The following is a 17,044-nucleotide window of genomic DNA, read 5'->3' as shown; positions in this document are numbered from 1 at the left end:
TGATAAATGTGGCATCTTCACGTTGGCAGGTTGTGTCTAATGAAGTGCCACATTGCTGGGGGTCCCAGTTATTTACAATCTACATTAATGATTCAGACAAAGGGACAGAGAGTAATGTAGTTGAGTTTGCTGATTCTACAAAACTAGGTGGGAATGCAAGATTTGAGGAGAACACAATGAGGCTGCAAAGAGATACAGGCAGCTTAACTGAGTGAACAACAAGATAGCAGAGAGTGTATAATATGGCGAGGTATGAGGCTATTCATTTTGGTCATATGAATCAAACAGCAAAATATTTTTACAAGGCATGAACTTGTAAATGTTGATGTTCAGGGAGACTTGGATATACTCATACAAATACACAAAAAGTTAGCATACAGGTACCACAGGCGATTAGGAAAGTAAATGGCATGTTAGCTGATTGGAGTACAAGAATAAAGAAGTCATGCTACAATTGTACAGGGTTTTGGTAAGACTACACCTATACTGTATGCAATTTTGGTCCCAATATTTAAGGAAGGGTGTACTTACATTGGAGGCAGGAGAGCGAAGGCTCACTATATTGGTCTGTGGATGAGAGGATTATCCTATGATGAGAGGCTGAGTAAATTGGGTTTATATACTCCAGAGTTGAGAAGAATGAGAAATAATCTTATGTAACATTCAAGATTATGAAAGGCTTGTCAAGGTAGGTACTGAGACGCTGTTTCCTCTGGCTGGGGAATGTAGACCAAGGGGGCAGTTTCAGGTTATAGAGGAATCATTTAGGACTGTGATGAGGAGGATGTTTATTACTCAATGGATTTGTGCATCTACGGAATTCTCTACCCCAGATGGTTGTAGATGTGCCATCATTGAACATACTTAAGGTTGAGATAGACATACATTGGGTCTCTCAGGTAATCAAGAGCTACGGCGAGTAGGTAGAAAAGTGTTGTTGAAGGTAATGATGAGCTATGACCACATTCAATGGCAGAATGGATTTCATGGGCCTCTCTTTAGCTCCTCTCTTTAGAAGTCCCTCAAAGCAAAGTGGATGCTTACCATGAAACTCATGGTTAGAGCTTGTGCATGAAGGCTTCAATCGTGAGAATGCCGATGTGCTGACCAGGAAACTATCCCGCTCTTACCACCTTCCATAAGAAGGATTTATAGGTTGACAATGAACCTGCTTTGCCATGCCACACATACAGTTTCCATGGCCATCAGATCTGGGATGAGACTCAAATCCAGAGCTTTTGGCTGATAGATAGGGATGCTACCCAATGCACCGCAAGACCTCCTACTCTCCTGCTCCTATACCTTATATTATTTTAAGTCCCAAGGTGCTTCACAGAAGGATTATAGAACAAAGTATGATACAGAGCCACATAAGGAGGTAATAGATCAGATGAGGTCAAGGAAGTTGGTTTAAGAAATATCTTAAAGGAAAAAATAAGATTAGAGAAGAAGAGAGGTATAGCATTAACCAAAGTTAGCTCAGGGTTACCCTTTACTCTGCAACAAATTTAAAGGCAGAACAACATTTCAAAATATATAGGGTTGGTTATTATTCTGATCTAAAACAAAACTGATGAACTGTTCGTTGCTGGGAATATCCACAGTGTGTCTCAGCGTTAGAGTGGTGCATACGTGGCAACTGCTGCTCATCCACCTGATGCTTCTGGTGAGATCCGACTAGAGAGCATGTCATGATGGGCTGGGGTTTGGGTGAGTTATGTGAGCAGGCGTTAGTTTGTTTCTTTTTGTGCACTGTGTTTTCATTGTGCTGAAGCCTGCCTGCATGGATTGTGTCAGTAAACCTTCCGAAGCACAGAGTGGTCAGCATCTTCCTTGCCTGAGATGCTGAAGGACTACATGTGGTCTCACGTGGCAGATGTGTTCCATGTATTCCCCCAATGTAGGTGATGGGAAAAGATTGGCTATCTTTTGCCTATGGCGCTGAGGAGATCCCTGTGACTTACTCCTCCTCCCTCAAAACTAAACAATTCAATCAGCTTCTCTGCTGCTGCAATATCCTGCCATTTGATGGAATTGATGCAATCTGAACACTATTTCCACTTCTTTGCCATCCGTATAGTGAATCTGTGGCCATCTGCTACTCTGGGGCGAAATTCTCCGGAAACGGCGCGATGTCCGCCGACTGGCGCCCAAAACGGCGCAAATCAGACGGGCATCGCGCCGCCCCAAAGGTGCGGAATGCTCCGCATCTTTGGGGGCCGAGCCCCAACATTGAGGGGCTAGGTCAGCGCCGGACGAATTTCTGCCCCGCCAGCTGGCGGAAAAGGCCTTTGGTGCCCCGCCAGCTGGCGCGGAAATGACATCTCCGGGCGGCGCATGCGCGGGAGCGCCAGCGGCCGCTGACAGCATTCCCACGCATGCGCAGTGGAGGGAGTCTCTTCCGCCTCCGCCATGGTGGAGACCGTGGCGGAGGCGGAAGGGAAAGAGTGCCCCCACGGCACAGGCCCGCCCGCGGATCGGTGGGTCCCGATCGCAGGCCAGGCCACCGTGGGGGCACCCCCCCGGGGCCAGATCGCCCCACGCCCCCCCCAGGACCCCGGAGCCCGCCTGCGCCGCCTTGTCCCGCCGGTAAGGTAGGTGGTTTAATTTACGCCGGCGGGACAGGCATTGTAGCGGCGGGACTTCGGCCCATCCGGGTCGGAGAATCGCGCAGGGGGGCCCGCCAACCGGCGCGCCGCGATTCCCGCCCCCACCGAATATCCGGTGCCGGAGACTTCGGCAACCGGCGGGGGCGGGATTCACACCAGCCCCCGGCGATTCTCCGACCCAGCGTGGGGGTCGGAGAATTTCACCCCTGGACTCCACAGTAACTGTAGGGAACAACATGAGCAATTATCAGTCTATACCTGAACTCTGAGGATGTTTGTTGCACATTTTTGGATAAATGGTGTTGTTTCCTGAACAGTGCTGAAGGATTCTAATCTTTAGCTTTGTGATTTCTCACTGTGTTACTTTCAAACCACAGTCATGTACCCACTACTACTGTAACATACAGAGGAACTTATAAAATGGATGTTTTTTATCTCTCTCTCTCTCTCTCTATATATATATAAACATAACTAAATTTAGCAATAAATGCTAGCCCTGCCAGCAACGCCCTACATCCCATGAAAGAATGGATGGGATTCTCTGACCCCGGCGACCGGAGAATCGGCGGCAATGGCACCGGCACAGTCAGCGACCCCCCCCCCCCCTCCCGCCGATTCTCCCCGCGTGATGGGCCGAGTGCCGGACAAGCTCGGCCGGGTCCCGCCGGCGTCGTTCGCGTGTGGTCCTACCCGGCATTCTGGCTGCGGGGGGTGGCCTGATGGGGGGGAGGGGGGATCTGACTCCGGGGGGGCCTACACAGTGGCCTGGCCCCCGATCGGGGCCTACCGATCGGCGGGCGGGCTTATCCCGGTGGGGGCCTATGTTCCTCCACGGAGACGGCAACCCACGCGCATGCGCAAACTCGCGCCGGCGTTGGTGCGCATGCGCGGACCTGCGCCGCTTGTGCTGGAGCCCGTATCGGCAGCTGGTGCAGCGTGAGGCTCTCCGGTGCCATGCTGGCCCCCTGTGCGGTGCAGGATCGCTGATCCTAGGGGCTGGATGACGCCTTTGTAAAACCCTCCGGTGTTTACGATGGCGTCAACACTTAGCCCCAGAATCGGAGAATCCCGCCCCAAAAATATAAACAGCAATGCATCTCACAGTGCACCAACAGTTGTCATGTTGAAAACTTGTAGCATACAGTTAAAATGTTAGACATATCACAATCTGAAGCTGCTCTCTTCCTCCCTATCTGTTTTGAATACTGAATTACCCTTTCTTCTTTTGGACAGGACTTTCCTGGTGGCTAATTCTTCCTCTTGTAGTGGGTCCCTGTTTTGTATTATGAGAGATCCTGGGCGGGATTCTTCATTTTGCCAGCGCCCGGTGGTTTCCCGACGGCGTGGGGCTGCACCAATATGGGAAAATCCATTGACCAGCCGGCGTAACGGAGAATCCCGCCGGAGGGTCGAGGCAGAAAAAGGGCGAGGCGGGGCGGAGAATTCAGGCCCATGTTCCCAACACGCTGATGTTATTCAACACTCCCCTACCTCCCTGGGGGCTGGTTTAGTTCAGTTGGCTGAGTGATGTTCTTTGTGTTGCTAATACTCAGGATGGATTCTGCACGTAATGTACACAAAGACCACAAAGCTAAGTTAAATTTACAAAGCTAAATTTTATTACATTACTTATAAATACAGTTCGAACATGATTCCTAAAGCTAGCAATACTATAAACTATAATTATAATCTACACTATACTAACACCTACCTCACACACATCTACTTGTTCTCTGCTCTCTGGTTTAGCACACTGGGCTAAATCGCTGGCTTTGAAAGCAGACCAAGGTAGGCCAGCGGCACGGTTCAATTCCCGTACCAGCCTCCCCGAACAGGCGCCGGAATGTGGCGACTAGGGGCTTTTCACAGTAACTTCATTTGAAGCCTACTTGTGACAATAAGCGGTTTTCATTTTCTCATTTCTCTCTCTAACCTTCTCCCGCCTTCTCCCAGAAGTTGGAGAGGCATTTCTTTTATATGTCTGCTCCCCAGCTCCATCTGGTGGTATGATAAAATATTACATCAATGTCGCAGGCTGGACAGCTGGTTCGTGATGCAGGGCGAGACCAACAGCACGGGTTAAATTCCATTACGGGCTAAGGTTATCCATGCAACCTTCTCAACCTTGCCTCTCGCCTGCGGTGCAATGATCCTCAGGTTAAACCACCACAAGTCAGCAGCCTATGGTCATCTGGACTATGGCGACAACGTTTTACTTTACCTTCCCCAAATAAGATTGAATGCTTCTAATTCTAATGGTAACATCCACCCCGACTAGAGCTGCTTAGTATTTATTTGAAAAAGTCAGGTATCTTATTATACGTCTTTGTTTAAATTTAAAATAAATAAATTTGGAGTACCCAATTATTTTTTTCCAATTAAGCATGGCTAATCCTGCACATCGTTGGGTTATGGGGGTCAGACCCCTGCAGGCACGGGAAGAATGTGCAAACTCCACACGGACAGTGACCCGGGGCCGGGATTGAACCTGGGTCCTCGGCGCCGTGAGGCAGCAATGCTAACCACTGAGCCACCGTGCCACCTCTATTTTACTTCTTTAAAATTTCCCACAAATGGGGCGGCACTCTCTATCCCGCCGCTCCCGTTTTCTGATGTGGCTCGCCCCCGCCGGCAGTGGGATTCTCTTTCCTGCCAGCCGGCCAGTGGTGTTCCCCATTGTGGGCACCCCCACGCCGTCGGGAAATCCGCGGGCGTGAGTGCGCTGCCGGCGAAACGGAGGAACCTGCCGACGGAGAATCCAGCCCACGGACTTTGATTTCTGCCTCACTCAGTGTTTGCTCCCACTTCCCTCTCCCCATCTCTATTTTTCAGCCTTTATCACCAATAGAAACAATTGGATTGATTGGAAAATGTCAATTAGCTTATTTCTGGATCGTTAAGACAATTAATGTGGATAATTTCAACTTGTATTTAGTTGCTCTAAAGGTGCTGGCAGTAATAATGCTAGACCAGAAACAGTAAGGATCCACAGATTTAACAGAAGCTCAACATTCAATTGGCCTGGAACAAGCCCCATTCACGTGCAGTTGGCATTTTTTCATACCATTGAAGATTATTTGCCGGTTCACAATGTTAAACCCCATCTCCCATATATCTATTAAACTATGAAGTCTGCCAACCTCTAATCACCTGGTTTTCCCACATAATTTGGTATTGTGCAATAATGGCCAAAGGAATAATCTGGACTTTACAATTTAGCTGGTGCCATTGAAATCAAGTGAAATCATTTATGACAAAGATTCCGAAGCTGCGGTTATATTACCTGAGGCAGGTAGTGACAGAATGTGAAATATAGTCTGCGGGACCCAAAGTAATAACTGCAGGCTATGAATTGCATGCGTGCTTGCATACATATGTAGAGCTCTGCAGTGCAGCTGGTAAATTTGTAATGTTTTGACAGGATAGGGCTTTCTCAAAACATTAAATAAAAGACTGCAGTAAGTTTATAAAATGCCCAGGGCGGTTCTGAGAGACAAGCTGAGCAATTGATAAAGTTGGTCTGTTGGTATATTTGATCTGTCCCTCTCCCTCAAAGCAGTTGAAAGTGTGCCACATTAACACAAGAGTGGCAGTATCAGACGTTGAGTCTGATAAACATAAAGCTTAAATGAGAATTAGATGTTCACTCCTGCAATGTACTGCATGAAAAATCAGCTCATATAATTCTGAATTTATGAATCTCCTGGATGGTGCATTGTTTAAGTGAAATGTTTTTAGAACTCTGGTCTTTTCAGTGGCTTTTTAACACTTAGCTGGGACCTAACAATGACCCCATCCCTGTCCTTGACACACACCTTCACTGCCCTGACACAGAAGAGTGTCTCTCTCTACTCCACAGTTTTAGGAGATAAACATAACAAAAGGCCCTCTATTGCTTTCGCTCCTTGTGAACTGACCTTTTGGTGACCCCCAGCCCAACAGGCCACACAATCCTTAGCTTTAAAGATTATTTTTATCCATTTCTGTGAATAATGTATGAATCCTCGCAATTAGTTTTTATTCGACTTGGGTAAATGGAGTGTATAATTATGTCTGAAAATCATAAGTTAAGTAATGCTCTATCGTAGCAAGGTATGTAATATTATATTACCTACTCGGCACCTTTCATAAGTCAGATATCAATAACTGATTAGCATGTCAACTTTAGAAATAGTTTTTTACTGCATAAAATATGCTTCCATTTTTGATGCCCTGGTTGTATCCATAACTGACTTCATAGCTCAGTTTAAAATTTGTTTAAATTGAATTCTTAATCTTATTCATGGATATAAACCAACATTTTTCAGAACAGTAACATCCAGAATTACGTTTATTCATTCTTGCAAATCATTACCCGTCAGATCCCGTAATTACTATTCTTCTTAAATAATTGCAGCCAAGAAATGACAGTTCGCAATATCGGCTTTTGAACACTTTAACAATTTAGTTAAAATAGCAGATGAATATCAGGAGGAACGCTTAAGAATCTGTAAAGTTACAGGCAACATTTTCTAGCTGTACAAATCGAGCCATGGCAATATGAAGGTATACATGGGTCAGAGGGAGTGTAGCTGTCCCATACCAAACCTGGGGACTGCCTCGTATCGTCAAAACTACATAGGGATAAATATTGTCTTTTGGTTTTGTTATCAGTGTAGCAGAAAGTTGTTTTCTTTATGCACCTGTGCACATACATCACCGTTCTCCCAGTTTAGTCCCTTTTCTTCTCTGTTATCTTGAAGATGCTGGAGTGGGATTCCACAAGCATTAACATCCCCTCAGTATTTAGCTCCTGTAATCAGGTTTCACCTATGAGCCCAGGTTATATGAATGGTAGTAGGCTTGCCAACCTTGGAGAGCCTGTTCCAATCCTGTTCTCACTTGATGTTCACACGTGTCCCCGATGCAACACCAGTGTCACCGGATGAAGCTAACTAACTCCTCACAGCTTGGGAATAGACTCAGAGCTATTGACCCAAATGGCTTGATCACACACCGTATGATGCATTTGTCCATCAAATCGTCAGAGCAGCAGCATATAGAAAGTGAGCAAAAATGATGCCCTGTCACAAATGTACCATATCAATGGGTAAGATTAGCAGTGGTATATTCCCCAGTGGATGAACCATAGAATTCCTACAGAGCAGAAGAAGGCCATTCGGTCCATTGAGTCTGCACGACCCTCTGAAAGAGCTCCCTACCTGCCCCCATTCCCCCGCCTTATCCCCATGAGCCCACCTAACCTGCACATCTTTGGACTGTGGAATGAAACCGGGGCATCCGGAGGAAACCCACGCACACACGGGGAGAAAGTGCAAACTCCACACAGTCACCCACTGTCCACACAGTCCCTGACACTGTGAGGCAGCAGTGCTGACCACTGTGCAACCGTGACAAACCTTGTGCCACCGTGCCGCCCCTATGAGACTCACAGCCGTATATTCACAGGTGTTGTAAGAATCACAATTGTGAAAGCACCCAAACGTGGCCTCATTTTAATAATTGTTTGAGGCATGTATGGTCCTGTCCATTCAATTTTGCCATTCCAATATTCAGTGTGTTTGATACGCCCATTTGAAATGGGAAATCCATCATTGTTAGGCTGTCTTGGAGAAGATTGGCAGGATTCTCCGGTCGTCGATGTCGAAATTGACGATCAGCCGGAGAATCCCCATTTCTGACAAAATCGGGTGCGGCGCCACTTTCACAATCCTCCGACCCTTCCAAAGAGCATGCCGCACACCGTATCGACGGCCTCAGGATGTTGCCTGAGGCCCAGCCCCCGATACTCCGCCCCCGACTGGCCGAGTTGCCGATGGCGTGGGTCTCTCATGGTTTTATCTGGCAGGAACGCGGTGTGGCGGCTGCGGACTCAGTCCAGCGCCGCTACAGTCTGGGGAGGACCGATCAGTGGGCAGGGGAGACTTTGGCAGGGGCTGGAGGCACTGTTGGAGGGTCGAGGGCCCGCCAAAAGGGGTGGCACTATTTTGCAGGCCAGGTGCATGCGTGGCCGCCGCCGTGCGCGTGCGCGGCCACTGACCTGCTAATTATCCGGGCAGTATCGGCAGATAGAGCCAGGCGCTCTATGCTGCCTTGCTGCGAGCCCCCTGTCAAACGGAGGATCGGTGGCTGTTTTGCGCCGAATCTATGGTCACAAAAAGCCACCGTTCCCATGCCGCCGTCAGGACATAGTCTGAGAATCGGAGAAATCAGCCCCATAAATTGCAGACAGTAATGATAATAGCAATTTCTTAATTGTTTATCTTAAAATTTTATTCCGTCTTTCCACCTGACACTTATTGAAACTGTTGATTTTTTTTCTTCTGGAAACCTATTGGCACCAATCGTTTTCCCATTGAGGGTTTTGCCCATTGGTGTCTAGAAGACCAGGATGACCGAGAGATCGAAATTCACCAGCTGATTTGTTGCACCCATCAACCAAAACCACATCAACTGGCTTTTAGTCAGTGCCTTTACCATCGAAAAATACCCAACAGCAGTTCTCAAAAGTGAAAAGATGGACATTGAGCCAAAGGAAATATTTGGAAGGGTGATCAAAACTTGGTCCAAGTGATAGGTTTTAAAGAGAGTCTAAAAAGAGATGATATGTAGGATTTTAGGGTTAGACATTTTGGGTTCAGAGCATGAGATGGAAGTGGCTGAAGGCACGACACCTATCGTAGTGCAGTGGTGAGTGAGGAGGGTGCAGCGATAGTGGTGATGTACAAGAACCAGTCAGAGAGAAATAGTTCTTTGTTTTTTTTCTTCAAATTCCTTCATGGTGTGCAGGGGCCTAGCAGGGGCTAGGCCAGAATGTATTGTCCATACATAATTGCCCTTGAGAAAGTGGTGGTGAGCCACCTTCTTGAACTGCTACAGTCCAAGTGGTGTGGGTGCACCCAGAGTGCTGTTAGGGAGGGAGTTCCAGCATTTTGACCCAACAACAGTGAAGGAACAATAGATTTTCAAGTCAGGATGATGGGTGTCTTCTCACGCATCTGCTGCCGTTTTCCTTCCAAGTGGTAGAGGTCGCTGGTTTGGAAGGTGCTGTCAAAGGAGCATTGGTGGGTTGCTGCAGCGCATCCTGCAGATGGTACATTCTGTAGTGCTGGTTAAATTTACACTATAAGATAGTTGCGAAATCTTGGAGCAATGTAAACACAAGGGAGTCCGAATTTTAAAGTTGAGACAACAGGAACAAGGTACAGTGTATGTCAACGTGATAGGCTGTGGGATCAATTTTCTCTGTCGGTCTTGGTACACTGACTGGCTAATGGAGAACAGCCTAAGTCTGGGTTAGCAAAGAGAAAGATGCTTAGAATACAGCTGATACTACCATATATCTGGTACATGCAGTAACAATAGTGGTCAGCTGTGGCCTGGAGCACAGTAACAGCTTTTTGCAGGCACGCTACAATTTTGACCTGCTGGAATAGACCTGTGGAATACAGAAAACCTGCTGGTATCCACTTCTACTGCAGCAGATCAAACAGGACAGCTCTGCTATTTGCTTGGGTTTGCTTTCCCTCCATTGTGGCCTATAGTGTTGTGGTTCCCTGCCCTTTCAGCCATGTATTTTTAAGCGAATCTTCACACACACTTTTTTTCCTTTGGAGAGTAGTGGGGAAAGGATTCCTGAGCTGATTATCAGACCGTTGAACCACGTTATGAGCGCTCCTTCCATGACCAACAAGTCCTGGCATCGGACCGGAACCCAGAGCTTCTGGTTCAGAGGCAGGGACACTACCACTGTCCCACAAGAGCTCCCTCTTCAGCCATGGTTAATAATCTGAGACTCTAAAAGGCGTCAGAACTTCTGTTCCCCAATGTGATTATTCTCTGCAGCCATGACCAGGATTTCTCTGAAGGTTTTGTTGTTTGCCCCGTGCCAGAGTTAGAGAATCTCCTCATGGAATGAGAAGAACTTGGAGTGGGAGCACCCAATGACACAGGAACTGGGAATAATGTTCTGCTGAGAGATTATGAGGAGTCAGGTTCGATTTTATAAAGCAGAGCCTCAAAGTAATAATCTCTGGTTGTTACTTGAGTAATGTACCAATTGGCATTGAGATAAATAGATTAGAATATGTCTGAAAGAGTGGTGTGGGAGATAGGGGGTGGGATTCTCCGTCAGCTGATGCCTGAATCGGGAAACGAGATCGGGCGGAGAATCGTTTTTGACGCCAAAATTGCGGCGGGTGCCTCTTTCATACCAAATCACAATTCTCTCGTGTGAATGTGTTCCATTTTGCACGTACAGTAAACGCCATTGGCATACCATTAGCGGGCCTTACCCGGTATTCTCCGGGGCCTCTGCGATTCTACGCCTCGACTGGGGGGAATTTCTGGCGGCGAGGTTCACTTGTGCTCGTAAAAATCCTGCACCGTTTCTCATTGGAATCGATTGTGTTCCACGTGGCGCCGGCCCCTCCACAATCGCTGAATCAGTCCAGGTGCGGCGACAGTATTGCTGGGTCGTGCAAGTCCACAAATCCTGCCCCCGCATCAACACTTAGTTGGAGAATCCCGCCCAGGAGTTTTGCTTCATGGCACTAGTACTGGGGAAAGATGGAGCTGTTCCACTGGGTTGGGCATCGCTTCATCCAGACTGGGATCTTTGTCCTGGTGAATCAAATAACTAGGCCTGTCGACAGGATTTTTTATGAAGAAAGGCTTGGGTGGGAGAATTCAGGAAAGAGTAATTTTTAAATATTGATGTTTATTGAGATTTTACATTTTTAACAAAGGAATGCAACCAAGTTACAAAATAGTACAGCACCCAAAGCAAGGAAGGGCAACAAAAACAGATACAGTTTAACCTGCATCAGCACAGTATGGAACAGTGGAACAGGAGAACAACATCAGCATTCCTATCATCACTTAATGAAAAAGCACAGCCTTCTCTTCCTGGATTCCAGACACTTGCACACAAGTAGGAGAGAGGAACAGATTCGTCATATCCACACTGGCAAAAAAACAAAAGAAAATGCCGGAAACCCCAGATTTGGGCAGCACGGTAGCATTGTGGATAGCACAATTGCTTCACAGCTCCAGGGTCCCAGGTTCGATTCCGGCTTGGGTCACTGTCTGTGCGGAGTCTGTACATCCTCCCCGTGTGTGCGTGGGTTTCCTCCAGGTGCTCCGGTTTCCTCCCACAGTCCAAAGATGTGCAGGTTAGGTGGATTGGCCATGATAAATTGCCCTTAGTGTCCAAAATTGCCCTTAAAGTGTTGGGTGGGGTTACTGGGTTATGGGGATAGGGTGGCGGTGTGGACCTTGGGTAGGATGCTCTTTCCAAGAGCCGGTGCAGACTCCATGGGCCGAATGGCCTCCTTCTGCACTGTAAATTCTATCTATCTATCTACGGCGAGTCACAGGCACACTAACAAAACTCCAAACCCAGCCCAGGGCAGAACCACGATTGTAACAAAAAGAGAGGATGAGAGGGCCGGCAACAGTAACAGTATGTTCAGACTATGGTCAGGCCCACCGGCCTTCCCAAGGCAGAAACGAAAGGGAACAGGGGTGAAAAAGCAGCTCTCCCTGGCTACCCCACCAGATGACAACACTCACCAGTGAAGAAGAGAGCATGCCACTCACCAACAAACGGGGGACCCACCTCCCCATGGGTGAACCACAGGATATCTAACAAGGCACAGAGCTTGACCCACCTCCTCACCCCAGGCCCAGGAGGCCCCTCATCAAGTCCTCAGAGGGGGACATCACAGGCCCCTAGGGATAACAGGATATCAGCCGCAGCACCGGTCCTGGCCTAGCCCAGCACCAACCAACACATAAAAAACTATACCCGTAGGGCCTCCAGCACACTCCAAAGGAAACAAACCTGCACCCTAGCCAGTACCTTCCCAACCCAGGAAGATTATTCCAGCGCTGGCCAAGAAGTGGAGGGGGGCTCCCGCCCGAGAAGAAGGGGAATCACTAAGACACCTAATAATTAGGCGGCCTAGGAGATGGGGGGGTGATTCCCCCGCCGACAGCCGCCGGGCCAGATTAGGATTAAAAAACCAACATCCTGCTCGCCTGAATGAAGAGAAGACGCGAAGAAGCGAAGTAAACCCCCAGAGAGGGGACATTCCGCCTTGGTCAAAACAACCACCATCGCAGAACCAGTGCCAACTCCCACCTCAACCATTCGACCACCACAGATGCCCAGGGGAGGAGCACGAAGAGAGGCCCAAACAAGGAGAAAGAAAGACTCAGCTTCAAGTAGGAGACATAAGGAACCCTGTTCTCTCCAGGATACCAGTTCTGCCCAGGCCAAGGATGAAGACACAGATTCTTAATTCAAAGATTGCCCAAATCCAAAAGAAAAAGCCAAACCGGATCAGCAATAACTGGGCGGTGTGTGTGGGGGGAACTAACCCTACCCACCATCACCATCCACCCTTCACCCTGCCCCAGCTCCATCCACCTTCTTTATAAACAAGAGGGGGGGGGAGGGGTGACAACAGTTACTCCCCTCCCCCAATCACAAGGATTATAAATCACAATTACCAGAAGGAGCAAGACTATGCAAATATCACACTAGCCATAATTGACTCAAGATAATCATACTGACACAGGATGAAGATAGTCACTGGCACAGGTCACCATGCTCACATTTGCCCTAAAAAAGACAACAATAAAAAAAAAGTCAATAACGTGACCAACAGGGAGTCAGGGTTAGGATTATCGAAGAACCGTGGGGTAGATTGCAGGATAAAGACGTCTTCAATGTTACATGAGGAGGCAAAGGATAAGGCAGGGTCAAAGAGCACTCTCCAGGATCTCTCCAGGATTACATCGATCGAAATATGAGGGGCCCTGGCAAGGCCTCTCAGGCATGGCCGATAGGGTTCGGGCGCCGGGAGAATCCCTTGAATGCATATTTAAATGAGCACAATGGCTCATTTAAATATGCAGATCTGGATCACACCCAGTGAGGGCGAGATGCAGGGGCGAAATTCTCCCCCAACGGCGGGATGTCCGCCGACTGGCGCCAAAGCCGGCGCCAATCAGACGGGCATCGCGCCGGCCCAAAGGTGCGGAATGCTCCGCATCTTTGGTGGCCTAGCCCCAACATTGAGGGGCTAGGCCGACGCCGGAGGGATTTCCGCCCCGCCAGCTGGCGGAAATGGCGTTTGTTTCCCCGCCAGCTGGCGTGGAAATGCGGCGCATGCGCGGGAGCGTCAGCGGCCGCTGTCAGTTTCCCGGCGCATGCGCGGGAGTGTCAGCAGCCGCTGTCAGTTTCCCGCGCATGCGCAGTGGGGAGAGTCTCTTCCGCCTCCGCCATGGTGGAGGCCGTGGCGGAGGCGGAAGGGAAAGAGTGCCCCCACGGCACAGGCCCGCCCGCGGATCGGTGGGCCCCGATCGCGGGCCAGGCCACCGTGGGGGCACCCCCCGGGGTCAGATCGCCCCGCGCCCCCCCCCCAAGACCCCGGAGCCCGCCCACGCCGCCTGGTCCCGCCGGTAAATACCAGGTTTGATTTACGCCGGCGGGACAGGCAATTTCTGGGTGGGACTTCGGCCCATCCGGGCCGGAGAATCCAGCGGGGGGTCCCGCCAACCGGCGCGGCCGGATTCCCGCCCTCGCCCAATCTCCGGGAGCGGAGACTTCGGCGGGGGCGGGAGCGGGATTCACGGCGGCCAACGGCCATTCTCCGACCCGGCGGGGGGTCGGAGAATGACTCCCATGATCTCGACGTCTCGCGATATTTCGTGAAATCTCGCGAGGCGCTACCAGCATCGCAAATCTCGTGAGAGGACTCTCGTGAGATTCAGCGGCCTCACCCCGACACTAAGTCCGGTACGATGAGGCTGCTGAATCGTGCCCTTTGTTCGGGAGTTTAGAATAGTTACACAGAATAAGGGGTTAGTCATTTGAGACTGGGATGAAGGGGTGCATTTTTTGGCTTCTACTGGGTGTGTTTTTGGCTGGATGCATATAAAATATGATAGGCGGCTAGCCCACAACTTTACCACCCACCACTGACCCATTCCCCATAATACAATGCGTGGTTAAGGTACTCACTAGCTTGGTCACCTTTCGGCCTATTGAGGCCCTTAACTCCCCAGTTAAATAGCAATTTAAGGCCTATTTCCACTTGTGCCACCATGATACGGTTAGCAGTGGAAGGTGGATGAAAGTGGGCAGGCTACTTTTTCACCAACTGAGGTGAAAATGTGGGATGGAAGGGGAGGGGGGTTTCCTCTTCTGGGGTGGTTGTCCTGTGCATATCAGGGGCAACCCACCCTTTCTCTCTGGATGCTTTCCCTAATTTGTACCTCCTCCCCTGGCCCCTGAAACATGCCCCCCGCCCCTCCTAGTCCCAGCAGTGCCCCCCACTGGGTTCTGGCACTGCTGGAACTGCAAGGTCTGACAGCCAATCAGATTGCAGATTGCAAGCAGATCTCGAGGATGGGCTTCCTTTCACTGAGGGGCTGAGATCCCACCCTGAGCTAGTTGAGGCCACCAGGGCAGCCTTTTAATGACTGACTTTTCGAACGGGAGAGGGGAAACGCAGTACTCCCCCTCCCCTAGGGCCCGGAAATGCAGTTGAATGCACCCCGAGGAGAAATTCTTCACTCAAGAGAGTTGTGAACGTTTGGAATTCCCGACCCCAGAGAGCTGCGGGCTCTCAGTCTTTGAGTATATTCAAGAGAAGTTGATAAATTTTTTAGGTGCTAAGGGAATTAAAGCACATCTATGAGGGAGGTGAAGTTGCAGTAGAGCATCAATCATGGTCTTGTTTAAAAGCGGAGTAGTCTCGAAGAGCCAAATGGCTTCTGAAAGTGCTTAGGTTCTTCTGTTCCTATATGTCCTTCTCTTTTTTTTTTATTAAATATTTTATTGAAAATTTTTGGTCAACCAACACAGTACATTGTGCATCCTTTACACAATATTATAACAACACAAGTAACAATGACCTATTTTATAAACAAAAAATGAATAAATAATAAATAACAAAAATAAAAACTAGCCCTAATTGGCAACTGCCTTGTCACAGGTAACACTCTCCAAAAATATAATTTAACAGTCCAATATATAATTATCTGTAGCAACGACCTATACATACTATACAGTATATATTAACAACCCTGAGAGTCCTTCTGGTTCCTCCTCCCCCCCCCCCCCCCCCCCCCGATCCTGGGCTGCTGCTGCTGCCTTCTTTTTCCCATTCCGTCTATCTTTCTGCGAGGTATTCGACGAACGGTTGCCACCGCCTGGTGAACCCTTGAGCCGACCCCCTTAGGACGAACTTAATCCGCTCTAGCTTTATAAACCCCGCCATGTCATTTATCCAGGTCTCCACCCCCGGGGGCTTGGCTTCTTTCCACATTAGCAATATCCTGCGCCGGGCTACTAGGGACGCAAAGGCCAAAACATCGGCCTCTCTCGCCTCCTGCACTCCCGGCTCTTGTGCAACCCCAAATATAGCCAACCCCCAGCTTGGTTCGACCCGGACTCCTACTACTTTTGAAAGCACCTTTGTCACCCCCATCCAAAACCCCTGTAGTGCCGGGCATGACCAAAACATATGGGTATGATTCGCTGGGCTTCTCGAGCACCTCGCACACCTATCCTCCACCCCAAAAAATTTACTGAGCCGTGCTCCAGTCATATGCGCCCTGTGTAATACCTTAAACTGAATCAGGCTTAGCGTGGCACACGAGGACGACGAGTTTACCCTGCTTAGGGCATCTGCCCACAGCCCCTCCTCGATCTCCTCCCCCAGCTCTTCTTCCCATTTCCCTTTTAGTTCATCTACCATAGTCTCCCCTTCGTCCCTCATTTCCCTATATATATCTGACACCTTACCATCCCCCACCCATGTCTTTGAGATCACTCTGTCCTGCACCTCTTGTGTCGGGAGCTGCGGGAATTCCCTCACCTGTTGCCTCGCAAAAGCCCTCAGTTGCATATACCTGAATGCATTCCCTTGGGGCAACCCATATTTCTCGGTCAGCGCTCCCAGACTCGCGAACTTCCCATCCACAAACAGATCTTTCAGTTGCGTTATTCCTGCTCTTTGCCACATTCCATATCCCCCATCCATTCCCCCCGGGGCAAACCTATGGTTGTTTCTTATCGGGGACCCCCCCAAGGCTCCAGTCTTTCCCCTATGCCGTCTCCACTGTCCCCAAATCTTCAGTGTAGCCACCACCACCGGGCTTGTGGTGTAGTTCCTCGGTGAGAACGGCAATGGGGCTGTCACCATAGCCTGTAGGCTAGTCCCCCTACAGGACGCCCTCTCTAATCTCTTCCACGCCGCTCCCTCCTCCTCTCCCATCCACTTACTCACCATTGAAATATTAGCGGCCCAATAATACTCACTTAGGCTCGGTAGTGCCAGCCCCCCCTATCCCTGCTACGCTGTAAGAATCCCTTCCTCACTCTCGGGGTCTTCCCGGCCCACACAAAACCCATGATGCTC

This window comes from Scyliorhinus torazame, chromosome 8 (genome assembly GCF_047496885.1).
Source record: "Scyliorhinus torazame isolate Kashiwa2021f chromosome 8, sScyTor2.1, whole genome shotgun sequence".
NCBI lineage: Eukaryota > Metazoa > Chordata > Chondrichthyes > Carcharhiniformes > Scyliorhinidae > Scyliorhinus > Scyliorhinus torazame.
This window is presented reverse-complemented; position numbering follows the sequence as displayed.